The sequence below is a fragment of the Cetorhinus maximus genome, chromosome 6 (genome assembly GCF_964194155.1).
Source record: "Cetorhinus maximus chromosome 6, sCetMax3.hap1.1, whole genome shotgun sequence".
In the NCBI taxonomy this organism is placed as follows: domain Eukaryota; kingdom Metazoa; phylum Chordata; class Chondrichthyes; order Lamniformes; family Cetorhinidae; genus Cetorhinus; species Cetorhinus maximus.
In genome coordinates, this window is record NC_135884.1 from 96,282,622 (window position 1) to 96,308,040 (window position 25,419).

General features: G+C 45.0%; 3 long non-coding RNA genes across 6 annotated transcripts in view; 2 read left to right on the forward strand and 1 right to left on the reverse strand.

Moving 5' to 3' along the window:
* Positions 1 to 25,419, forward strand: part of LOC144681951 (uncharacterized) — a 69,456-nt gene that overhangs the window by 14,786 nt on the left and 29,251 nt on the right. The window lies entirely within an intron of this gene.
* Positions 536 to 15,133, forward strand: LOC144681946 (uncharacterized). Of its 4 annotated transcripts, XR_013576884.1 has the most exons (4): positions 7,106 to 7,333; positions 13,613 to 13,693; positions 14,328 to 14,405; positions 14,858 to 15,133. It is a non-coding gene; the product is annotated as an uncharacterized LOC144681946 (long non-coding RNA). The 4 variants fall into 4 exon arrangements; XR_013576885.1 differs by lacking the exons at positions 7,106 to 7,333; positions 13,613 to 13,693; positions 14,328 to 14,405; positions 14,858 to 15,133 and adding exons at positions 536 to 962; positions 1,160 to 1,237; positions 1,690 to 1,966; XR_013576886.1 differs by lacking the exons at positions 7,106 to 7,333; positions 13,613 to 13,693; positions 14,328 to 14,405 and adding exons at positions 710 to 962; positions 1,160 to 1,237.
* On the reverse strand, positions 22,464 to 23,864 carry LOC144681950 (uncharacterized). Its single transcript, XR_013576891.1, has 3 exons — positions 23,476 to 23,864; positions 23,200 to 23,277; positions 22,464 to 22,747 (listed from the first exon to the last, which is right to left on the reverse strand). It is a non-coding gene; the product is annotated as an uncharacterized LOC144681950 (long non-coding RNA).

The following is a 25,419-nucleotide window of genomic DNA, read 5'->3' on the forward strand; positions in this document are numbered from 1 at the left end:
CATATTTCTAAACCCCTCCACCTTGCCGACACCACCCTCACCTCCAACAATCAGTGCCAGGAGCTCACTGACTTCTTTGTCCAAGAATGAGTGGGCCGAATGGCCTCCATCGATCTCTCTGATTATCTCATCAGATGCCTCTGCAGCTTCAACCCGTCCCACCAGCCCCCCAGGCTAAAATACATCTCACTTATCCCCCTGCCCTGGCCCTCAACTCACATCATTTAAAAATCATATCCTAGTTTTCACAATTGTTGCCTTATAAAGTTCCGGTGAAGTGTCTTCCGACGTTTTTATGATACCAAAGGTGCTATATAAATACAAGTTGTTGTTGTGCACAGAAATTCAGCCTTTAAACCGACAGGCGGGTGCACACGGTCCAAATGTCACCTGTACTCCTGGTTCCTGACACTGATCAGACAAAACTGATCAATTCTCATCTCTCCAAAGACTGGGGCTTTGAAACGTGCTGCCCATTGGAAGCACAACATCAATGTAAACTCTGTTAGACATCAAAACAGGTGAGAAATCCCTGGGACACAGGATCTGGCAGAGCAATGAGAAACCAGCAAATATCCAAAACAGAGAGTGCAGTCCTGGATTCGCCCGCACTGTGGGGGTGAAACGTGTTGCAGACGCTCAGACACACGCTGACTCCACAGGAAATGTTGGGAAATTGCTGTCATTGAGAAATCTTTTTGGGCCGTGTTGTGAGTGAAGGAGCCGGGTGCAATTCAAACTTTCAGCCGCTGAATCACTTCGGTGCCCCGTGTGCATTCAGCCCGGACAGACCCGCCCCTTCCCCGCTTCTGCAGCCGGTTCCCCACCGATCACAAGCCCATAAAACTCGGCTCCGATTCAGCAAACGGCACAAGATCGAGAAGTGCTGATTGGGTGACGGCTCGAAGCTGAAGAAAAAGTTCCTGAAATGTCTGACTCGAAGCCCTGTGTGTGCCTGGATGGTGAGTGGTGACTGGTGTCAGTCCTTTCAGCACAGTGTCCCGGCTCAGTCTCACTGAGGGGCTGCAGCATTGTAGGGGAGGCTGTTTCTGAAAGTCACTGGAGAAGAGAATGTGACAAAGAGCCGGGCCTCCTCCACACGGGGGGCATTTCTCAGGGTTTTCCCACAACTCAGTGTCTGTGTTTTTCCTGTTTTCAGGATCCTGCTCCTGTGAAAACACCTGCAGGTGCTCCGACTGCCGATGTCCCAGCAGCAAAGCTGGACGCTGCCGGAAAAGTGAGTAACTGTGGGAGAGTTTAAAACTCCTCACATTGTATTTATGTGACAGATAGTTCTGGGCAGAACTCAGAGAGGACCACGATAGAAAAGTACAAGATCCAAGATTTCACCTGATTTATTTCCCATCAGATTTATTCAATGTCCAATCGAAAGAATCTGGAGACAGGAACCCTGCTGGTTAAAGAAGTGTCTTAGTTTTACATCAGGAAGTGTTGATATTATAGACTTCTCACTAGAAATAGTGTTGTAGAGACAGTGACAGTTACATCTTCACCCAAAGTCTCACACACACAGTGTTGTGATGCTGAGCCTCTTCAGATGGGTAACTTGGAGGTATGACAGAGATTAGTTTGTGAGGGAGGTGCTGGGGGCTGTAATGGGAGGCCCTGGGGGTGTTTCAGTGAATTCATTCATTGTTCCTGATTTCTGTCTTTGTCCTCTCCTCTCAGGTTGCTGCCCTTGCTGTCCTGCAGGATGCACGAACTGCGCCAATGGCTGTGTGTGTAAAGGGAATCCCTCTGACAAATGTAGCTGCTGTTCCTGAACAACAGGCCCTTCAGGCACAATAGATGAAATATTGTCCTTTTGTATTGTATTCCACAAGCTGCATGTCCTCAGTGTCTATATCCTGATAAGTTGTGTGTATATAAGAATCAATAACCGTGAATAAGTTGTTTCCAAAATGATATTTTTTAAAAGTGTAAATAAAAAATCTACTTCAATTCCTGTGATGAGTCATTCTCTTCCTTAATGAAATGACATTTCCAATGACATTACAACATGTGGGGAATGAGTTGACCACATTGCAGAAAATGGTGCTTTGGCATATGCTACCATCTGGAGCAGTTTGGTGGAAGAGGTTAAAGAAAGTGATGATGCAGCAGCATGGGAAATGGCCAAGTGAATGATGTGATGGTGTTGTTCAGTCAGAAGATTCATGTCAGTTGGGAGGGTACTTAAATCTCCAACATCAAACCAGTAAATGATGGGAGCTGAGATAATAGGGTCTCTGTTCCCATGTTGTGATCCAGTTTGCCACACTGCCATGTTCCTGAGGAACACCACAGGGCAGAGGAAAATAAAATTGAAGACTTTTTCATTTATATAGCATCTCTCATAACTACAGGACCTCTCAAACTCCAGACAATGAAGTATTTTTGACATGTCTGTCACTTGGTAGCACCCTTGCTGCTGGATTAAGAGGTTGTGGTTGCAACTCTCAGTGCAGGGCCTGAGCACAAAAATGAAGTCTGAAACTCCAGTGCAGTACCGAGGGAGTGCCACACACTATGAAGTGCAGTCCTTTCAATGAGACGTTAGTCACTGTTCAAGGTGTGAAACGTGGTGGCCAATTTGTTTAAAGTCCACAAACAGTAATATGATAATGAGCAGATAATCTGTTTTTGTAATGTTGATTGAGCAATAAATATTAACCAGGACATCAGGAACAACTCTCTTGCTCTTCTTCAAAATAGTGCCATGGGATCTTCAACATCAAATCAAGGATGTCGATGGGGGCTTGTTTTAACATCTCATCCATAGAACAGCATTCCTAACAGTGCAGCACTCTCTCAGTACTGCACTGGTGTATCAGTCTTGATTTTTATGCTTAAGTCCTGGAGTGGGGCTTGCACCCAGCATCTTGTGTCTCAGGGGCAAGAGTGCTACCAACTGGCACACAATAAATCCTAACATAACACAGAATTCCAACTCTTGATCATACTAAAACATGAGAATTGAAATAAGTCAGTCAATTCCTTTTTAAAAAATCTGTGCTACATTCATAAATTTTGTAAAAGTACATTACATAACAGTTCAAACATGGCATTTTAAAAATGCCGTATATTGTTTTATCCTTATATACAGAACTTGCAAATCTGAGGCACCTGACTACACTTACATGTTGTATTTACGAACATAAGCAGGAAGAGCAGGAGTGGGCCATTCAGCCCTTGAGCCTGCTATGCCATTTGATAAGATCATGGCTCATCTGAATGTGGCTTCACATCCAAATTCTGCCTGCTCCTGATAACCTTTGACTGCCTTGTTAGTCAAGAATCTATCTACCTCTGCCTTAAAACTTTCATTGACCCTGCCTCCACCACTCTCTGGGGGAGAGAGTTTCAAAGACTTACGTCACTCTGAGAGAAAACAATGTCTTCTAATCTCCATCTTCAATGGGAGACACCTTATTTTTAAACTGAGTCCCCTAGCTCTAGTCTCCCCCTCTCCCTCCTTTCAGCATCTACCCTGTCAAGTTCCCTCAGCGTCTTCTGTTTCAGTAAGATTAGCTTTCAGTCTTCTAAACTCCAATGGATACAGGCTCAGCCTGTCCAACCTTTCTCTCTAAGATAAATCCCCACCCCCCCACCACCATCCCAGGAATCAAGCAAGTGAACCTTCTCTCAACTGCTTCTAACGCATGCACATCCTTTCTTAAATAAGGACACAAAAACTGTGCACAGTACCCCAGATGTGGTCTCACCAATGTCATTTACAACTGGAGCAAAACATCTCTACTTATATATTCCATTCCCCTTGCAGTAAACAACAACATTCCATTTGCCCTCCGAATCACTTGCTGCATCTGCATAATAACTTTTCCTAATTCATGCATCAGGAAACCCAGAGCCCTCTGTACCTCAGAGTTCTGCAGTCCCCATCCATTTAAATAATTTACTGCCATTCTATTCTTCCTGAAAAAGTGGAGAAGTTCACATTTTCCACCATTATAAGCCTTCTGCCAAATTTTTGTCCACCTACTTAACCTACCTATGTCCCTTTGCAAATTCCTTATGTCCCCTTCACAACTTAATTTTCTACTTATTTTTGTGCCATCAGCAAATTTAGCAACCATCAATTTTGTCCCTTCATCCAATTCATTGATAAAAATTGTAAATAGCTGAGACGCCAGCACTGATCACTGTGGCACTCCACTCATCACATCTTGGCAACCTGAAAAAGTCTAGTTAATAACTATTCTCTGTTTCCTGATAGCTGACCAATCCTCTGCCCATGCTAGTATATCACCCGCTATATGATGAGCTCTTATTTAGTGTAGTAACCTTTAATTTTGCAATTTTTCAAATGTATTCTGGAAATCTAAGTAAAACACATCCACAGGTTCCCCTTTATCCACGTTGTTTGTTACTCCCCTCAAAGAACTCCAATAAATTAGTCAAACATGATTTCAGTTTCACAAAACCACATTGTCTCTGCTTGATTGCACTGGAAGTTTCGAAGTGCCCTGCTATAACCTCCTTAATAATAGATTCCAGCAATTTCCGTATCACAGATGTCAAGTTAACTGGCCTGTAGTTTCCTGCTTCCTGTCTCCTTCCTTTCTAGAATAGAGGAGTTATATTCACTATTTTCCAATCTGATGGGACATTTCCAGAATCCAGGGAATTTGGGAAAATTAAAAACAATGCCTGCTGAGTTTTTCCAGGTAATTCTGTATTTGTTTTGGATTTCCAGCATCCGCAGTAGTTTGTTTGTTTTCACATTGATGAGGTGCTTCCAATGGGCAGCACGTTTCAAAGCCCCAGTCTTTGGAGAGATGAGAATTGATCAGTTTTGTCTGATCAGTGTGAGGAGCCAGGAGTACAGATGACCTTTGGACTGTGTGCACCCTCCTGTCGGTTTAAAGGCTGAATTTCTGTATACAGTAACAACTTGTATTTCTATAGAGCCTTTAGTATCATAAAAACATCCGAAGACACTTCACTGGAAATTTATAAGGCACCAATTGTGAAAACTAGGTTGTGATTTCTAAATGATGTGAGTTGAGGGCGAGGGCGGGGGGATAAGTGAGGATAAGAGGTGGGCTGGTAGAACGGGTTGAAGCTGCAGAGGCACCTGATGAGATAAGTCAGAAAGGTAGATGGAGGCCATTCAGCCTGTTCATTCTTGGACAAAGAAGTCAGTGAGCTCCTGGTACTGATTGTTGGAGGTGAGGGTGGAGTCGGCAAGGTGGAGGGGTTTAGAAATATGGTTTGTGGTACAGAACAGGTGTTAGGGGTTAACTTTACATTCCAGGGTGATCCTGGAGTAGTGAACAGTTTTAACAGACTCATTATTGTGTAATTTCCTGCAGCAATATCAGGAGGTGAATGGGTACACCAATTACCCACCTGTCCATTCAGCTCCCTGTACCTTCAGCTTAAAGGAACAGAGATGAGGTCCTTACCGGGTAGAATAGCTAAAGTGAGAGAGAGTCATGTATTTATTGGGACTAGGGGATCAATGGAGCAGGTGAGAGTGCAGGTGAGCAAATCAGCCCCTGAAGTATTATCATGGCGAGTGGAGGGCCAAAGGCTGGAGAGTTGCAATTTTGAAATTGCAGCTGTAAATAAAGTGTTGGGTAGTTTTTTTCAGAGGCATATACAGCAGAAAGTAAAGATGGGCAACAGGGAAGGGGGACGTGGGTGGAGATTAGTCCCAACAACTGATGAAAGATGGCCTTGGATTGACGCGGTGGAAGGAGTGAGACCCTGTAAGATGATGAGGTCAAGGTGGTATCTGTGAAAAAAGCAAAAAACTGCGGATGCTGGAAATCCAAAACAAAAACAAAAATACCTGGAAAAACTCAGCAGGTCTGACAGCATCTGCAGAGTGGGATACAGTTAACGTTTCGAGTCCGTATGACTCTTCAACAGTCTATCACCAGATTTTGAGACAGAGAGGTCAAGGAAGGGAAGGGAAATGTCAGAGATGAACCATGTGAAAATGATGGATGGGTGGAGATTGGAAGCAAAATTAATCATTTTTTCCTGGTCCAGACAAGAGCATGAAGCTACACCAAAGCAATCATCAAGGTACCAGAGAAAGAGTTGTGGAAGGGGGCCGGAGTAGGACTGGAACACGGCACCTTCCCATGCAAACACAGAAGGTGCAACACCTGCCCCTTCACTTCCTCTCTCCTCACCGTCCAAGGGCCCAAACACTCATTTCAAGTGAAGCAGCATTTCACTTGCATTTCCCCTAACTTAGTCTACTGCATTCGTTGCTCCCAATGCGGTCTCCTCTACATTGGAGAGACCAAACGTAAACCGGGCGACCGCTTTGCAGAACACCTGCGATCTGTCCGCAAGAAAGACCCAAACCTCCCTGTCGCTTGCCATTTTAACACTCCACCCTGCTCTCTTGCCCACATGTCTGTCCTTGGCTTGCTGCATTGTTCCAGTGAAGCCCAACGCAAACTGGAGGAAGAGCACCTCATCTTCCAACTAGGCACTTTACAGCCTTCCGGACTGAATATTGAATTCAACAACTTTAGATCTTGAACTCCCTCCTCCATCCCCACCCCCTTTCCGTTTCTTCCCCCTCCCTTTTGTTTTTTCCAATAATTTATATAGATTTTTCTTTTCCCACCTATTTCCACTATTTTTAAATCTATACCTGTAATGCCCTGTCAGTCTTTCCACCCCACCCCCACTAGAGCTGTACCTTGAGTGTCCTGCCACCCATTATTAATTAGTACATTCTCTTAGATAATATCACCACCTTCAACACCTCTTCGTTCCTTTATCTGTGACATCTTTTGATTATCTGCTCCTATCACTGCTTGCTTGTCCCTACAACCAACACCCCCCAACTTCTCTCCCCACGACCACCCCACCCCGACCCCGCCACCTTAAACCAGCTTATATTTCACCCCTCTCCTAATATTACTCAGTTCTGTTGAAGGTCGTGAAGACTCGAAACGTCAACTCTTTTCTTCTCCGCCGATGCTGCCAGACCTGCTGAGTTTTTCCAGGTAATTCTGTATTTGTTTTGGATTTCCAGCATCCGCAGTAGTTTGTTTGTTTTTACATTGATGAGGTGCTTCCAATGGGCAGCACGTTTCAAAGCCCCAGTCTTTGGAGAGATGAGAATTGATCAGTTTTGTCTGATCAGTGTGAGGAGCCAGGAGTACAGGTGACCTTTGGACTGTGTGCACCCTCCTGTCGGTTTAAAGGCTGAATTTCTGTATACAGTAACAACAACTTGTATTTCTATAGAGCCTTTAGTATCATAAAAACATCCGAAGACACTTCACCGGAAATTTATAAGGCACCAATTGTGAAAACTAGGATGTGATTTTTAAATGATGTGAGTTGAGTGCGAGGGCGGGGGGATAAGTAAGGATAAGAGGTGGGCTGGTGGAACGGGTTGAAGCTGCAGAGGCACCTGATGAGATAAGTCAGAGAGGTAGATAGAGGCCATTCGGTCCGCTCATTCTTGGACAAAGAAGTCAGTGAGCTCCTGGTACTGATTGTTGGAGGTGAGGGTGGAGTCGGCAAGGTGGAGGGGTTTAGAAATATGGTTTGTGGTACAGAACAGGTGTTAGGGGTTAACTTTACATTCCAGGGTGATCCTGGAGTAGTGAACAGTTTTAACAGACTCATTATTGTGTAATTTCCTGCAGCAATATCAGGAGGTGAATGGGTACACCAATTACCCACCTGTCCATTCAGCTCCCTGTGCCTTCAGCTTAAAGGAACAGAGATGAGGTCCTTACCGGGTGGAATAGCTAAAGTGAGAGAGAGTCATGGATTTATTGGGACTAGGGGATCAATGGAGCAGGTGAGAGTGCAGGTGAGCAAATCAGCCCCTGAAGTATTATCATGGCGAGTGGAGGGCCAAAGGCTGGAGAGTTGCAATTTTGAAATTGCAGCTGTAAATAAAGTGTTGGGTAGTTTTTTTCAGAAGCGTATACAGCAGAAAGTAAAGATGGGCAACAGGGAAGGGCGACGTGGGTGGAGATTAGTCCCAACAACTGATGAAAGATGGCCTTGGATTGACGCGGTGGAAGGAGTGAGACCCTGTAAGATGATGAGGTCAAGGTGGTATCTGTGAAAAAAGCAAAAAACTGCGGATGCTGGAAATCCAAAACAAAAACAAAAATACCTGGAAAAACTCAGCAGGTCTGACAGCATCTGCAGAGTGGGATACAGTTAACGTTTCGAGTCCGTATGACTCTTCAACAGTCTATCACCAGATTTTGAGACAGAGAGGTCAAGGAAGGGAAGGGAAATGTCAGAGATGAACCATGTGAAAATGATGGATGGGTGGAGATTGGAAGCAAAATTAATCATTTTTTCCTGGTCCAGACAAGGGCATGAAGCTACACCAAAGCAATCATCAAGGTACCAGAGAAAGAGTTGTGGAAGGGGGCCGGAGTAGGACTGGAACACGGCACCTTCCCATGCAAACACAGAAGGTGCAACACCTGCCCCTTCACTTCCTCTCTCCTCACCGTCCAAGGGCCCAAACACTCATTTCAAGTGAAGCAGCATTTCACTTGCATTGCCCCTAACTTAGTCTACTGCATTCGCTGCTCCCAATGCGGTTTCCTCTACATTGGAGAGACCAAACGCAGACTGGGTGACCGCTTTGCGGAACACCTTTGGTCTGTCCACAAGCATGACCCAGTACTCCCTGTCCCTTGCCATTTCAACACACCGCCCTGCTCTCATGCCCACATGTCCATAAGACCATAAGACATAGGAGCAGAAATTAGGCCATTTGGCCCATCGAGTCTGCCATTCAATCGTGGCTGATAAGTTTCTCAACCCCATTCTCCCGCCTTCTCCCCGTAACCTTTGATCCCCTTACCAATCAAGAACCTATCTATCTCAGTCTTAAATGCACTCAATGACCTGGCCTCCACAGCCTTCTGAGGCAATGAATTCCATAGATTCACCACTCTCTGGCTAAAGAAGTTTCTTCTCATCTCTGTTCTAAAAGGTCTTCCCTTTACTCTGAGGCTGTGCCCTCGGGTCCTAGTCTCTCCTACTAATGGAAACATCTTCCCCACGTCCACTCTATCCAGGCCTTTCAGTATTCTGTAAGTTTCAATCAGATCCCCCCTCATCCTTCTAAACTCCATCGAGTATAGACCCAGAGTTCTCAAACGTTCCTCATATGTTAAAACTTTCATTCCTGGGATCATTCTCGTGAACCTCCTCTGGACCCTCTCCAGGGCCAGCACATCCTTCTTGAGATACGGGGCACAAAATTGCTCACAATATTCTAAATGTGGTCTGACCAGAGCCTTATAAAGCCTCAGCAGCACATCCCTGTTTTTATATTCTAGTTCTCTGGAAATAAATGCCAACATTGCATGTGCCTTCCTAACTACTGACTCAACCTGCAAGTTAACCTTAAGAGAATCCTGGACTAGGACTCCCAAGTCCCGTTGCACTCCAGATTTCTGAATTCTCTCCCCATTTAGAAAATAGTCCTTTGTCTAACCTATTTGTCACCTCCTCAAAGAATTCTAACAGATTTGTCAGGCATGACCTCCCCTTGATGAAACCATGCTGACTTTGCCTGATTTTACCATGCACTTCCAAGTATTCTGAAATCTCATCCTTAATAATGGACTCTAAAATCTTACCAACGACCGAGGTCAGGCTAATCGGCCTGTAATTTCCCGTCTTTTGCCTCACTCCCTTCTTAAACAAGGGGGTTACATAAGCGATTTTCCAGTCCTCTGGGACCCTCCCTGACTCCAGTGATTCCTGAAAGATCACCACTAACGCCTCCACTATCTCTTCAGCTATCTCCTTCAGAACTCTGGGGTGTAACCCATCTGGTCCAGGTGATTTATCCACCTTCAGACCTTTCAGTTTTCCGAGCACCTTCTCCTTGGTAATTGCCACCATACTCACCTCTGCCCCCTGACTCTCTTGAACTTTAGGGATGTCACTCGTGTCTTCCACTGTGAAGACTGATGCAAAGTACCTATTCAGTTCCTCCGCCATTTCTTTGCTCCCCACTACTACTTCTCCAGTGTCATCTTCCAGTGGCCCAATGTCCACTTTTGCCTCTCTCTTACCCTTTATATATCTAAAAAAACTCTAGCAATCTTCTTTTATATTACTGGCTAGTTTACCCTCATATTTAATCTTCTCCCTCCTTATTTCTTTTTTTGTTGTCCTCTGTTGGTCTTTATAGGTTTCCAAATCCCCTGGTTTCCCACTGCTCTTCGCCGCATTGTATGCTTTCTCTTTAGCTTTTATGCTGTCCCTGACTTCCCTTGTCAGCCATGGTTGCCTCATCCTCCCTTTAGTACGCTTCTTCTTCCTAGGGATGGATTTTTGCTGTTTCTCCCAAATTACTCCCAGAAACTCCTGCCATTGCTGTTCCAATGTCTTTCCTGCTAGGCTCATCTCCCAGTCAATTCTGGCCAGCTCCTCCCTCATGCCTCTGTAGTTGCCTTTATTCAACTGTAATACCGTTACATCTGATTCCAGCTTTTTCCTCTCAAATTGCAGGGTAAATTCTATCATATTATGGTCACTTCCTCCTAAGGGTTCCTTCACCTTAAGCTCCCTTATCAAATCTGTCTCATTACACATCACTAAATCTAGAATTGCCTGTTCCCTAGTAGGCTCCACCACAAGCTGCTCCAAAAAGCCATCTCGTAGACATTCCACAAATTCCTTTTCTTGGGATCCACTACCAACCTGATTTTCCCAGTCTACCTGCATATTGAAATCTCCCATGATCACTGTAACCTTGCCTTTCTTAAACAACTTTTCTATCTCCTGGTGTATCTTGTGCCCCACATCCTGACTACTGTTCGGAGGCCTGTACAAAACTCCCATTATGGTTTTTTTACCTTTACGGTTCCTCAACTCTACCCACACAGATTCTACATCATCTGACCCTACATCATTTCTTGCTATCGATTTAATTTAATTTCTTACTAACAAAGCAACCCAACCCCCTCTGCCAACCTGCCTATCTTTTCGATAGGATGTATATCCTTGTATATTTAGCTCCCAGTCCTGATCCCCTTGCATGCATGTCTCCGTAATGCCCACCACATCATACCTGCCAATTTCAATCTGCGCCACAAGCTCATTTACCTTATTTCGTATACTGCGTGAATTCAGATACAACACCTTCAGTCCTGTATTTCGCGTCCCCTTTCTCATTGTCGTCCCTTTATCTGATGTGCTTGAAGTTAGATTCCTAGCCCTTTCCAATGTCTGTCCTTGGCCTGCTGCAATGTTCCAGTGAAGCTCAACGCAAACTGAAGGAACAGCACCTCATCTTCCAATTAGGCACTTTACAGCCTCCCGGACTGAATATTAGATCATGAACTCTCTCCTCCATCCCCACCCCCTTTCCAATCCCCCTTTTTCCATTAATTTATATATACTTTTCTTTTCCCACCTATTTCCATTATTTTTAAATGTATTTCCATCCATTGTTTTATCTCTACCTTTTAGCCTATTTCAATCCCTTCCCCCCAGCCCACCCCCACTAGGGCTGTCTGTACCTTGCTCATCCTACTTTCTACCCTTAATGTCACCATTAGCACATTTCTTAGCTAATATCACCACCGTCAACAGCTCTTTGTCCTTTTATCTGTGACATCTATTGGTTATCTCCACCTATCACTGGCTCCCTATCCAGCTCTACCTGTCCCCCACCCGCCCCCATTAAACCAGCTTATATTTCACCTCTTCTCTATTTTTCCTTAGTTATGTTAAAGAGTCATACGGACTCGAAACGTTAACTGTATTCCTCTCCGCAGATGCTGTCAGACCTGCTGAGTTTTTCCAGGTATTTTTGTTTTTGTGCTATCTGTGAATATGGATTGAGGATTTGACATGGAGGGAGAGATTATGGGACGATGAGAGGGCAGTGAACTGGGAGAAGAGAGAACATTATGAATCAAGATGGAGGTTGAAATCACTCCAGACCCTCGGTGAAGTGACTGAGAGAGAAAATTAGTGAATTCTATGGGCAGAGTAAAGTAACGTGTCAGATTCAAATCCTGCAGCCCTGCCACATCCAGTCAATATTGTTGGGGGACTATTACACAGCTAACAGGAGGATGAGGCTGCATAAATATCCCCAACCTCAAAGATTGGGAGCCCAGTACATGACTGCAAAAGACAAGGCTGAACCATGTCCAACCATCTTCAACCAGAGGTGCTGAGTGGATAATATATCTTGGCCTCCTCCTGCAGCCCGCAGCATCACAGATGCCAATTTGAAGACAATTTGATTTGGTCCACGTGGTATGAAGAAATGGTTAAAGGCACTGAACACAGTAAAGCCTATGACACCCCAGCAGCAGCTCTAAGACTTGTGCTCCACATCCTATCACAACCCTACCATGCTATTACACAGGAACATTGGGAATAGGAACATGGGAAATTGGAGCAGGAGTAGGATACTCAGCCCATTGAGCCTGCACTGACATTCAAACAGATCTTGTATGATCATCTACCTGAATGTCATTTTCCCCCCTATCTCCATTTCCCCTGAAGTCATTAGTCTCCAGAAATGTATTGATTTCTGTCTCGAACATGCTCAATGATTGAGCTTCCACAGCCCACTGGAGTAGAGATTTCCAAAGATTCACCACCCACTGTGTGACAAAATTTCTTCTAAGTGTTAAATGGACTGTCCCTTATTGTGAGACTGTGTCCCCTGGATCTAGACTCACCAGCCAGGGGAAACATCCTATCCACATCGTCCCTGTTACACCCGGTAAGAATTTTGTAAGTTTAAATGAGATCACCTCTCATTCTTCTAAATTCTAGAGAATACAGGCCCGGTTTCCTCAATCTCTCCTCATAACACATTCCTGCCATCCCAAGGAACAGTCTAGTGAACCTCCATTGCACTCTCTCTCAGGCAATTATATCCTTCCGTAGATAAGGAGACCAAAACTGTGCACAGTACTCCAGGTGAGGTCTCACTATGGCCCTGTACAATTGCAGCAAGACATCTTTACTCCTGTATGCAAATCTTCTTGCGATGAAGGCCAACATACCATTTGCCTTCCTAATTATTTGCTGCACCTGCATGCTAGCTTTTAGTAACTCAAGAACAAGGACACCCAGGTTTCTTTGGACACGTAATTTCCCAACCTCACATCATTTAAGGAATGCTCTGTTACAGTACAGCTACAATACGGGCATCGAACTGCTAAAGTAGAGAAACACCCAAGTATGGCCAAAACGCTAAAAACAGGAAAAATCCAATTCTGCAAAGCACTGTGCTGGCAGGCTGCTCTTCATTGTGAACAAAGTGATGGGAGGTGACATGGATAGTGCTATCATGGGTCACTTATTCACCAATCAGCCACTCACTGATGTTCAGGTTGGGTTTCACTGGGAAAATCCTGGAACTCCCTCCATAACAGCACCGTGGGTGTTCCTACACCACATCGACTGCACATGGTCAAGAATGCAGCTCAGCACCACCTTCTCAAGGGCAATTAGAGTGGGCAACAATTGTTGGCATTGTCAGCGGTGCCCACATCTCTTGGACGAATAAGGAAGAAAATATCTTGGGGTGTTCTCCAAGATGAAGGTTAGTGGGAGAAAAAAGACACCAGGGGTTATTCTTGTATTCCAGGGTGATTCTGGGATGGTGAGCAGTGTTGAGGGAGTGGGGGAGAAGCGGATAATGTGTAATCTGGAGCAGCCAGATGTGGCGGTGAGTGGTGAAACCAGTTGTCTGTCATGCCCATTGCTGAGATCAGGGTGGACCCGGGGGAATGGAGAGGACCCTATGTCCACCTTGTAGACTGAAGTGTGATTTTAGTCACTCTGGAAATAATTACAAACACAAAGCAGCCGATTGAAATTGCTGACATTGAGAAATCTTTTTGGGCCGTGTTGTGAGTGAAGGAGCCGGGTGCAATTCAAACTTTCAGCCGCTGAATCACTTCGGTGCCCCGTGTGCATTCAGCCCGGACAGACCCGCCCCTTCCCCGCTTCTGCAGCCGGTTCCCCACCGATCACAAGCCCATAAAACTCGGCTCCGATTCAGCAAACGGCACAAGATCGAGAAGCGCTGATTGGGTGACGGCTCGAAACTGAAGAAGAAGTTCCTGAAATGTCTGACTCGAAGTCCTGTGTGTGCCTGGATGGTGAGTGGTGACTGGTGTCAGTCCTTTCAGCACAGTGTCCCGGCTCAGTCTCACTGAGGGGCTGCAGCATTGTAGGGGAGGCTGTTTCTGAAAGTCACTGGAGAAGAGAATGTGACAAAGAGCCGGGCCTCCTCCACACGGGGGGGCATTTCTCAGGGTTTTCCCACAACTCAGTGTCTGTGTTTTTCCTGTTTTCAGGATCCTGCTCCTGTGAAAACACCTGCAGGTGCTCCGACTGCCGATGTCCCAGCAGCAAAGCTGGACGCTGCCGGAAAAATGAGTAACTGTGGGAGAGTTTAAAACTCCTCACATTGTATTTATGTGACAGATAGTTCTGGGCAGAACTCAGAGAGGACCACGATAGAAAAGTACAAGATCAGTGATTTCACCTGATTTATTTCCCATCAGATCTATTCAATGTCCAATCGAAAGAATCTGGAGACAGGAACCCTGCTGGTTAAAGAAGTGTCTTAGTTTTACATCAGGAAGTGTTGATATTGTCGACTTCTCACTAGAAATAGTGTTGTAGAGACAGTGACAGTTACATCTTCACCCAAACTCTCTCACACACAGTGTTGTGATACTGAGCCTCTTCAGATGGGTAACTTGGAGATATGACAGAGATTAGTTTGTGAGGGAGGAGCTGAGTGTTGTAATGTTAGGGTCTGGGGGTGTTTCAGTGAATTCATTCATTGTTCCTGATTTCTGTCTTTGTCCTCTCCTCTCAGGTTGCTGCTCTTGCTGTCCTGCAGGATGCACGAACTGCGCCAATGGCTGTGTGTGTAAAGGGAATCCCTCTGACAAATGTAGCTGCTGTTCCTGAACAACAGGCCCTTCAGGCACAATAGATGAAATAGTGTCCGTATGTATTGTATTCCACAAGCTGCATGTCCTCAGTGTCTATATCCTGATGAGTTGTGTGTGTATCTGAACCAATGAAAGTGAATAAATTGTTTCCGAAATCATATATTTTTAATGTGTAAATAAAAACACATTTCAATTCCTGTGATGGGTCATTCTCTTCCTTAATGAAATGACATTTCCAATGACACTACAACATGTGGGGAATGAGTTAGTGTCTAAACAGACCACATTGCAGAAAATGATGCTTGACATATGTTACCATCTGGAGCAGTGTGGTGGAAGATGTTAAACAAAGTGATGATGGAGCAGCATTGAAGAAGGTACTTTCTGCAATCCTGAATCTACCACATAGACCAGTTGAAGTGAAGTTACAATCCCCGATCACACAGCGACCACAGAGACTCAGGCTTCCTTTAACCGACTTTCTTCAACCATATGCAATGGAGCTGCAATCATTCCTAAGATTGAAGTCTCAGCTCCCAGACTGAATACATTTCATTATTTTTGTACATTTTCGTATCATAATATATTTGAGTACATTTGAATACATCCAATAGGTAACTGACAATCCGGTCTCATGCTAACTCAATCCAATGAGTACATAAACATGTGATTATGCTAACCAATTATTCTAAAGGAGGTATACATAATTATATTATCCAATCAAAATTAAAACACGTATGCAAAGACCTTGGTTCTCACAGCTCAAGACTGTGTTTCATCAAAGCCCCCTCTTTGTCTTTTGCATGCCCTCCCATATCTAAGCTAAAACCATCTGCCCCTTCCCTATATGCGACGGGAGTGCACTTAATCTGATTTATGTCCTGCTTGTGTCCCCAGTCCCGCCATCAAGGCTATGCAATGTTCATCTGGTAATCTTCAACTCTTAATATGTTTAGCAGCCATGTCTGCCTGGAAATTTTAAGTGTTCTTCAGTAAATTCTTACAGTGTTCTCTTTTAGCATTTTTAATTTTCCCCTAACAAGCATGGGGAATGGTGAAGTGAATGATGTGATGGTGTTGTTGTTCAGTAATAAGATTCATGTCAGTTGGGAGGGTACTTAAATCTCCAGCATCAAACCAGCAAATGATAGGAGATGAGATAATAGGATGTCTGTCCCAACATTGAGAGAATAAATACAAGCCGTGGAGTGCGGCTTACATCACTCACCTTGGGAAAGAGAGGTCAGTGAGGCGGACCTGCGGGAAGAGCGGTGGGAGAGGCGGACCTGCGGGAAGAGCAGTGGGAGAGGCAGACCTGTGGGAAGAGCAGTGGGAGAGGCAGACCTGTGGGAAGAGCGGTGGGAGAGGCAGACCTGTGGGAAGAGCGGTGGGAGAGGCGGACCTGCGGGAAGAGCGGTGGGAGAGGCGTACCTGCGGGAAGAGCGGTGGGGGAGGCGGACCTGAGGGAAGAGCGGTGGGAGTGGCGGACCTGCGGGAAGAGCAGTGGGAGAGGCGGACCCGTCCGCTGCTCGGAACCGGCCCACACTGAGATCGAAAGGAGAGTGAAGAAAAACAAGTTGTAATATCACAGGAAAGGAGCAATTTGATTGGTTGAAGAAGAAGCTAGCTTTTTGGTGAATATCTGGTGAGTATCTAGTAAGCGTTTATGGTTTATTCTATTTCTAAGGTTTAGAATAAAGTAGGAACTGTACCTTTTGGAAAGGTTTATCAAGTAGGATTTAAAAGCTTCAGTGATTTTAAAAGTTTAAGGTTAAGGCATGTCAGGACAGCTCAGCCAAGCGGAATGCCCATCCTGTGGCATGTGGGGAGTCGTGGACACTTCTTGTGACCCAGCCGAGCCCATGTGCAGGAAGTGTCACCGGCTGCACAAACTTCTGCTCCGCGTTTCAGAGCTTGAGCAGCGGCTGGAGTCGCTGAGGTGCATCCGTAAGGCAGAGAACTAGGTGGGTAGCACATTGAGAAAGGGGGTCACACTGCAAGTTAGGTGCAAGCAGGCAGGTAGGGAATGGTGACCACCAGGCAGCCTAAGAGAAACAGGCAGGTAGTGTAGGAGTCCCCAGAGGTCCCGCTCACTAACCGGTTTTCCATTCTGGATATGTAGGGGGGGACGGGGTGATGGATCACTGGAGAAGTGCAGCAAGAGCCAATCCATGGCACCACGAGTGGCCCAGCTGTACAGGAGGGAAGGAAGCAGAGCGGAAGGGCAGTACCGATAGGGGATTCTTTAGTTAGGGGAGCAGAGAGGTGTTTCTGCGGCCGTCAAGTGACTCCAGGATGGTTTGTTGTCTCCCTGGTGCTAGGGTCAAGGCTGTCACAAAACGGCTGCAGGACATTCTTGTTGGGGAGATCAAACAGTCAGAGGTCGTGGTCTACATTGATACTAACAACATAGGTAGGAAGGGGGATGTGATCCTGCAATCGGAATTTAGGGAGCTAGGCAGAAAATTAGCAAGCAGGACCTCTAAAGTAGTAATCTACAGATTACTCCCAGTGCCACGTGCAAGTGAGTACAGAAATAGAAAGATAAGACAGATGAATGCATGGCTGCAAAGATGGTGCAGGAGGGAGGGCTTTAGATTCCTGGGACACTGGGACTGGCTGTGGTGGAGATGGAAGCTATACAAGCTGGACGGGCTGCAGCTGAACAGAGCTGGGACTGAATTCCTTGCAGGTCGTTTTGCTAGTGCTGTTGGGGAGGTTTTAAACTAACTCAGCAGTGGCGTGGGAACCAGGAGAGAATATTAGAAAATAACACCAGGGCGCATGGAATGTTGGGAGAGGCAGATAGCACTAAAACAGAGAATAGTAATTTAAAAGGTGGAGTCAAGGTAAGGGAGCAAGTAAAGAAGCCTAAATCAGGGTAACACTGCATATATGTGAATGCACGGAGTATAGTTAATTGGGGAGCTACAGGCACAGATTGCCTTGTGGGATTATGATGTTGTGGCGATAACAGAGACCTGTCTTAAGGAAGATCTGGGTGCTAAATATTTCTGGTTACAAAGCATTCAAAAAAGATAGGAAAGGGAAAGACGGAGGAGGGTGGTGTTTTTGGTTTAGGAAAGTATCGTAGTGCTGGAGAAAGAGGATGCATCAGAGGATTGAGGAGAGAATTGATTTGGCTAGAGGTAAGGAATAAGAAGGGCGCAATTACACTTCTCGGTGTAATGCATAGACCACCAGCTAGCGGGTAGGATATAGAGGAACAAATCTGCAAGGAAATTACAGAGAGGTGTAAACATCGTGGAGTAGTTATAATAGGGGTCTTTAATTATCCGTATATAGTCTGGGGCAGCGGTAGTGTAAGGAGCAGTGAGGGACGAGCATTCCTAGATTGTGTTCAGGAGAATTTCCTACAGCAGTATGTGCCCAGTCCAACAAGTCGGAGGCACTGCTAGACCTGGTTCTTGGTAATGAGGTGGGCCAAGTAGATCAAGTAATGGTAGGGGAACAGTTAGGATGCAGAGACAATGCATCATCAGGTTTAAGTTTAGGTGGAAAAGGATATTGGCCAATCCATTGTAAGAATAATCAACTGGCACAGAGCAGACTTCAATGGGGCAAGAACGGAGCTGGGCCGGATAGACTGGAACCAAATGTTGGTGGGAAAAACAGTAGCTGAGCAATGGGCTACCTTCAAAGAGGAGATGGTTTTGGTACAGTCAACGTATGTTCCCTCAAAAGGGAAGGATAGGACAAACAAATCCAGAGCTCCCTGGATGACAATGGAGATAGAAATTAAGTTAAAGAAGAAAATATGTGCTTACAATGGGTGTCAGGTAGCAAATACAATTGAGAACTAAGCTGAATACAGACGGGATGTGAAAAAGCAAATAGAAGAAGCAAAGAGAGGTTATGAAAAAGGACTGGCAGATAACATAAAAGGAAATCCCAAAGTATCCTATATGCACATCAAGAGTAAAAGGGTGGTAAAAGGAGTAGGGCCGATTAGGTGCCAAAAAGAGGATTTACACATAAAGGCAAGTAGCATGGCTGAGGTGTTAAATGAATACTTTGCATCAATCTTTACCTATGAGGTAGATGCTGCACAGGCCATGGTGACAGAGGACGAAACTTAGTCATTAGAAGGGTTTAAAATTGATAAGGAGGAAATATCGGATAAGCTGTCAGTAGTTAACGTTGATAAGGCACTGAGGCCGGATGAGATGCATCCAAGAATATTGAAGGAAGTGAGAGTGGAAATTTCAGAGACACTGGCAGTAATCTTTCAATGTTCCCTGGATTCGGGGCAGGTACCGGAGGACTGGAGAATGGCATGCATTACGCCCTTGTTCAAAAAAGGTTGTAAAGATTTGCCCTGCAACTACAGACCAGTCAGTTTAACTTCAGTGGTGGGGAAACTTCTAGAAACAATTATTTGGGATAGAATTAATAGTCACATGGAAATATTTGGACAGATTCAGAAGAGTCAGCATGGATTCATTAAAGGAAAGTCCTGTCTAACTAATTTGTTGGAGTTTTTTGAAGAGGTAACAGAGATGGTTGATGAGGGCAAGGCCGTTGATGTGGTGCATATGGACTTCCAAAAGGCATTCGATATGGTGCCACACAACAGGCTTGTGAGGAAAGTTGTAGGTCATGGGTTAAGAGGGACAGTAGCAACGTGGATACAAAATTGGCTGAGGGATAGGAAACAGAGAGTAATGGTTAATAGGTATTTTTCGGGCTGGAAGAAGGTTTGTAGTGGAGTTACCCTAGGGGTTGGCATTGGGACCCTTGCTCTTCGTGATATATATAAATCATCTAGCTCTTGGTCATTAAAATCATTAAAGGTGGCAGGACCGGGAGAGAGAGCTGTTTCGAAAGCATACAATATTCTAGGCTTCATTAATAGGGGCATAGAGTACAAGAGCAGGGAAGTTGTGATGAACTGATATAAGACACTGGTTAGACCTCAGCTGGAGTCTTGTTACAGTTCTGGGCACCACACTATAGGAAGGATATGAACGCATTGGTGAGAGTGCAGAAGAGGTTTACAAGAATGGTTCCAGGGATCAGACACTTCAGTTATGAGGAAAGATTGGAGAAGTTGGGACTGTTTTTCCTTGGAGAGAAGAAGGCTGGGAGGACACTTGGCAGAAGTTTTCAAAATAATGAGCGGTGCGGACAGAGTAGGGAGAAACTGTCCTCGCTCGTAAAAGGATCGAGAACCAGAGGGCACAGCTTTAAAGTGTTTTGCAAAAGAAGCAAATGCAAGGTGAGAAAAACCTTTTTCACACAGTGAGTAGTTAGAAATGGAATGCGCTGCCTGGAAGTGTGGTGGAGGCAGGTTCAATTGAGGCATTCAGGAGGGCATTAGATGATTATTTAAATAGAAACAATGTGCAGGGTTACAGGGAAAAGGCAGGAGATACGCACTGAGTTAAAATGCTCAGAGAGCCAGTGCAGTTACGACGGGCTGAATGGCCTCCTTCTAAACTGTAATCATTCTGCGATTCTGTGAAATGTCAATGTGAATATTCAGGTCCCTCGACATCCAGGAGCTATGACTCTGTAATGGCTATCAGATCATAAATATTTATCAATATTTCTTCATCTGTTTCATTACAAATATTTTGTGCATTCAGATACAGAACCTTTAGTTCTTTATTTTGAAACCTCTAGCCTTCTCTGCTGGTGCACGCTTAGGCTTTCACATTCTGTCTCTTCCTGCCAAGTGCTGAGCATCATTTCCCTTATTATTACCTTGCTCTTTTGCCTTTTATTCTCCATTTTATTTATCACATCTTCCCAAATTTGATCCCTTGCCCAAACTATTTCATTTAAATCCCTCTCTACTTCCCTAGTTATACCACTCACCAGAACACTTGTCCCCAGCATGGTTCAGGTGACGGCCATCCCAATGTTACAGCTCCCACTTTCCGCAGTACTGCCCCATGAATCAAAATCCATTTCACCCACACCAAACTTTTAGCCACGCTTTTCACTCCCTAATCTGATTTGCCCTATGCCAATTTGGTCGTGGCTTAGGTAGTAATACAGAGGTTATTACCTTTAAGGTTCTGCTTTTTAATTTAGCTCCTAGCTGCTCAATACTCCCTCAGCAGAATCTCTTTCCTAATTCTCCCTATGACACTGCTACCTACATGGACCATGACCACTGCAACCTACCCCTCTAACTGCAGGTTCCTCCCCAGCCCAGAGCAGCGGCCCAAACCCTGACACCAGGCAGGCAACACAGCTGCACGAACTTCGACTCTTGGCTGCAGAGAACTGTGTCAACCCCCCGAGACTATACTGTCCCCAATTACCACTACATTCCCATTAACTCCCCCTGCGTTAATGTCTTCCTGTACCATGGTCAGTTTGCTCATCAACACTGCAGCCACCACGTTCATCCATACAGGCTGCAAGAACATCAAACCTGTTGGACAATTGCAAAGATGAATCTCCTCCACAGCTACCTTCTGTGTCCCCATAGCTGCCTCATTCGAAGTCACACCCTCCTCTCCCTGCCACTGACCAAATCAGAAGACCCTATTCTAAGGGTGTGACTGCTTCCTGGTACAAAGTGTCCAGGTAACTTTCTCCCTCCCAGATAAAATATACATTTACGTTTCATGTCCGAAATATTCTGGTGCACACATTTGGGAGATTTTTCCATATCTTTCAGCCCTTGGGTGCATTATGATAGCTGTTCCTCAGAATGTGGATTTGCCCCATTAAACACATCAGTGGTGAAGGAGTAGTCAATGCAGAATGTGTGGGGCTGTTTAGGAATTGAAAAGCCAACTTTTGTCTGGAGGCAGAGGACATGGTTAAGTTACAAGGTGGATTTTTGCCACTTTCTTCTCTGTAGAGAATGATGTTCTCAATGTAGCAGTAACAGAGAAGTTAAGATTGGATAGGAGAAAATTGAATAGCAAGAATTAAAGGTTTGGCATTCCTCAAGTTAGAAACCTTAATCGGTCTATAGGGGATGTAGTAGTCAACAATGAGGAGGATAATTACAGGCTCAAGGAAACAGAGTGGTAAAATGAGCAGACATCTGACAGATGAAATTTAAGGCACGGAAATGTGATTTGATAGATTTTAAACAAAGTATGTGAAGATAAAATCTGATATAAATGATACAACTTTAGAGAGAGTGCAGAAACAGCAAGAGCCGAAGAAGCAAGTTCACAAATCTCTGAAGGAGTCTGTATTTCTGCCAATACTTCCAAAGAATGTTTTAAAATTACCCTTAGGATACTCAGTTAACAGGCAGATGTGACTGGCTTACAACCAATTTCTGGTATATTTGACAGTAGCATGCTGCCACACTCGTGGATGAGAGGGTCAGCAGAACTGCCATTCATTCATTCACTCCACCATTTCTGACAGTCGTCCATCATCACATTGTTTAACCTCATTGACCAGACTGTGACAGATGGTAATGTGACTTATGTTATGCCATGTGTCTTAATGATAAAGTTAAACTCAAATCATAACTTGTGCTGTTATTAGTAATATCAGATCTTTAAGTAACAGAATAGCACTTATGACTGGACTTCAAATACTGAAAATTTATTTAACTCTTGATACAACAATTAGAATTTCAACAATATTCACACACTTTTCATTACTTTATGTAAACCCACAACTCATCAGGATATAGACACTGAGGACATGCAGCTTGTGGAATACAGTACATATGGACAATATTTCATCTATTGTCCCTGAAGGGCCTGTTGTTCAGGAACAGCAGCTACATTTGTCAGAGGGATTCCCTTTACACACACAGCCATTGGCGCAGTTCGTGCATCCTGCAGGACAGCAAGAGCAGCAACCTGAGAGGAGAGGACAAAGACAGAAATCAGGAACAATGAACGAATTCACTGAAACACCACCAGACCCTAACATTACAGCACTCAGCTCCTCCCTCACAAACTAATCTCTGTCATATCTCCAAGTTACCCATCTGAAGAGGCTCAGCATCACAACACTGTGTGTGAGAGAGTTTGGGTGAAGATGTAACTGTCACTGTCTCTACAACACTATTTCTAGTGAGAAGTCTATAATATCAACACTTCCTGATGTAAAACTAAGACACTTCTTTAACCAGCAGGGTTCTTGTCTCCAGATTCTTTCGATTGGACATTGAATTAATCTGATGGGAAATAAATCAGGTGAAATCATGGATCATGTACTTTTCTATCGTGTTCCTCTCTGAGTTCTGCCCAGAACTATCTGTCACATAAACACAATGTGAGGAGTTTTAAACTCTCCCACAGTTACTCACTTTTCCGGCAGCGTCCAGCTTTGCTGCTGGGACATCGGCAGTCGGAGCACCTGCAGGTGTTTTCACAGGAGCAGGATCCTGAAAACAGGAAAAACACAGACACTGAGTTGTGGGAAAACCATGAGAAATGCCCCCCCGTGTGGAGGAGGCCTGGCTCTTTGTCACATTCTCTTCTCCAGTGACTTTCAGAAACAGCCTCCCCTACAATGCTGCAGCCCCTCAGTGAGACTGAGCCGGGACACTGTGCTGAAAGGACTGACACCAGTCACCACTCACCATCTAGGCACACACAGGGCTTCGAGTCAGACATTTCAGGAACTTCTTCTTCAGTTTCGAGCCGTCACCCAATCAGCGCTTCTCGATCTTGTGCCGTTTGCTGAATCGGAGCCGAGTTTTATGGGCTTGTGATCGGTGGGGAACCGGCTGCAGAAGCGGGGAAGGGGCGGGTCTGTCCGGGCTGAATGCACACGGGGCACCGAAGTGATTCAGCGGCTGAAAGTTTGAATTGCACCCGGCTCCTTCACTCACAACACGGCCCAAAAAGATTTCTCAATGACAGCAATTTCAATCGGCTCCTTTGTGTTTGAAAATATTTCCAGAGTGACTAAAATCACACTTCAGTCTACAAGGTGGACATAGGGTCCTCTCCATTCCCCCGGGTCCATCCTGATCTCAGCACTCACCGCCACATCTGGCTGCTCCAGATTACACATTATCCGCTTCTCCCCTGCTCCCTCAACACTGCTCACCATCCCAGAATTACCCTGGAATACAAGAATAACCCTTGGTGTCTTTTTTCTCCCACTAACCTTCATCTTGGAGAACACACCAAGATATTTTCTTTCTTATTCGTCCAAGAGATGTTGGCACTGCTGACAATGCCAACATTTGTTACCCATCTCTAATTGCCCTTGAGAAGGTGGTACTGAGCTGCATTCTTGATCATGTGCAGTCCATGTGGTGTAGGAACACCCACAGTGCTGTTAGGGAGGGAGTTCCAGGATTTGCCCATTGAAACCCAACCTGAACATCAGTGAGAAGCTGATTGGTGAATATGTGACCCATGATAGCACTGTCCATGTCACCTCCCATCACTTTGTTCATAATGAAGAGCAGGCTGCTGGCACAGTGCTTGGTAGGATGGGATTTTTCCTGCTTTTAGCGTATTGGCCATTCTTGGAAAGTTTTCTACAGCTCGATGCCAGTATTGTAGCTGTACTATAACAGAGCATTCCTTAAATGGTGAGAGGTTGGGAAATTTGGTGTCCAAAGAAACCTGAGTGTCCTTCTTCATGAGTTTCTAAAAGCTAGCATGCAAGTGCAGCAAATAGTTAGGAAGGCAAATGGTATGTTGGCCTTCATTTCAAGTGGATTTGTGTACAGGAGTAAAGATGTCTTGGTCTGAAAGGTCCGAGGAATACTCTGGTACAAAATTTCAACACTCAAGAGTCCAGATGCAATATTCAAGTGGTTCCTTTATTACGCATGCGGGGAGCAAACTCTGGGCAATCCAGGTGCTTCTCCACTGAGGTTCAACTGAGCAGAGTTTATATATTTTTTACTATCAGTTACAACTTAATGGCATTAGTTAGAAAAAGGGCACATGACAATGACCCCCTGGTGGGCTGATAATTGTGTTCTTGTAAAGTAATTGCAGTGCACAGTCTGGGCATTGTACTTTTGAAGATAGCAAAGAATGTACGTTTGTTCTATACAAAAGGTAAACGGGGGCTGACTGGATGTGGTTTGAGGTTATCAGACGGTGTTAAATGGCCTTCCTCATTTCTTGATTGTCCCATGTCCCAGCCCGTGTGTGTCCCCCATTTCCTAATTGCAAATTTACAGCTGACCCCTTGTACAAGTTTTTAGCTTTCATGTAAGGCTGTGATTGTTTGTGTATGCTTTGGCAACCTAGCTGCTGGCCCTGGCTGGCACTGTAAAATAAATCCGAATTTTCTGCATCCTCAGTCCCCCCCTTTTGGGTGTGTAACCGTTAGGTTAAGCTAGCAAATTAATCTGCGTCCAATGGTTCTGCCACGGCTCCGGTGGTGCTGATCCGAGCAAGCCCTACAGGCCATGGCATCACCCGGACCTCTCCCCAAGTTTTTAAGCTTCCTAATGTCTGAGACTCCTGTCTTTCCAGTGGTGCACGACCACTAAGACGGGAGGCTGGGGACCTACTACATTAATATTGTGTCCTGTCCCAGCAGCCGTTGTTGC